Source organism: Nothoprocta perdicaria, unplaced genomic scaffold, assembly GCF_003342845.1.
Source record: "Nothoprocta perdicaria isolate Ctin4 unplaced genomic scaffold, notPer1 scaffold_133, whole genome shotgun sequence".
Taxonomy (NCBI): domain Eukaryota; kingdom Metazoa; phylum Chordata; class Aves; order Tinamiformes; family Tinamidae; genus Nothoprocta; species Nothoprocta perdicaria.
In genome coordinates this window covers 2,040,575-2,042,351 of record NW_020454461.1, presented here as the reverse complement: position 1 = coordinate 2,042,351, position 1,777 = coordinate 2,040,575, and positions in this window count along the sequence as shown.

Here is a 1,777-nt window from a genome sequence, read left to right as displayed (position 1 = left end):
GGTGCCTCGGCGAGGCGGGCGGGCAGCGGCGGCTCTGCCCGGGCGGCACCTTGGCCGCCCGCCTCGGCGGGGAGGAGGGAGCGGCCCCGGCGGCGCCCGGCAGCGGCTGGGCTCTGGCTGCCGCCTAAGGAGCCGCTCGGGGAGATGGGTGCTGATGGCGAGTCGCCGCGGGGAGCTGCCCGCGTTCCCCGCTGGCAGCGCAGCACTGCGGGGCAGGACGGGCCTGCACGTGCCTCCGCGGACGCTTAGAGCCCAGAGCAAGATCCGCGGCTGAGCTCAGCGAGCACAGGAGAGCGGGGGTGATGCCCCTGGGTAGCGCGATCCCTGTTTCCCCAGSCAGAGCCGTGAAGGTCACCCACAAGGGCAGAATAGGACAACCAGGTCTTAAAAAAGACCTAGGGAGAAAGAACAAATTTTAAATAGGCAAAAATAAGAGAAAAGAAAGAAGTTCAGCACAGGAGGCAAGAGAATGAGGAATGAAAACACACTCATCATGGAATCAACATAGTCCTTTCTCACCATCAGCAAAAGTCTATCTGGTTGGTGGTTAAGATCAATAGTCTGGATGTATTCTGGAGGCACGTTAAGAACATGTTGCTTTGGAGCATTAAGACAGTTTCCATTGCAGSCATGAGGCCTTTTACATACTCATCCGTTCTTTCCCTCTTCCCATCATCAATGTTTTAAGAATATTAAACTATATCATAGTTTCGTAAGTCCATGCTATGATCTTCACCTTACATTATACGTTCAGAGCTGGTTACTCCATTTGGGAGCGTACCAGAGTGTTTCAGACATTTAGGGAGAAACGATCTACAATCTTTCGTTCTGCAGAGAAAAAACAAAAACAAACAAAAAACAGAYGTGGCCATTTCRGGGTAAACACTGCATGGCAAGGCCCTGAGGTGCTCAAGCACCAGTGCAACGGAGAGGATGGAGAGGGCAGAATGCTACGTTACCGGTACAGCCTAAGTTTGACAGCAAATCTTACTTCTTTGGCCCCTACCTCATCCAAAAGCCAGCACTGCCGACAGCAGTTTGGTGCCAAAAAAAATCCCAACCATCAATTCCCTCACTGAAAAGGACACCCTCCAAACGGAGGAGGTATCTTCTCCATCAGTTCACAGGAGAAGAGCAGCTCCATGTGCCAGAGCTGTGGCATTAGCCACGCTTCTGGCTGCCAACTCCCTTAGGGAGCAYGAGCCTTTGGGAGGCCTCTTCTGTAGGGCGCACACCCAACTTGCCAGCGCTGATTTGTCAGCGCCCTGYGGTGGGACTTTCATCTTTCAGCCACATAATGATGGGAAAAGTCTTTATCCATGGTTATATTTGCGTGCATCAGCAACCATGGCAAAATACATGTTTTTGCTAGCCAGCTGAACAGCAAGTTCTCATTTGCTCAGTACTACTTAGAAAAAGCCATTCGGGAAGTGTTGAGAAAACTCACTCCTCTCTTGAGGAACCAGTTCTGGAGCTCTCACTGCAAGCATATGCCWGGACCCGGGGAGATGGTGCTCTCAGCACAGGCATCGCTCTGCAGGTGAGTCCTTTGCTGAAGAAACACCACTTCCAGAGGACAAAACAACAAAGTGGACCCCACATGCAAACACAAGTGCAAACATGTATGATCCCTCAGTATGATCAATGTTCTGTATCCTGGCAAAATGAATAAGAATCATCACAAAAAAAGGTGACAGAGAATCTCAGGATAACATCTAAATTTGCAAGAAAGCAAAATATCCTCAAAGCTGATCTTGACGTAAATAGAAAATGCTAT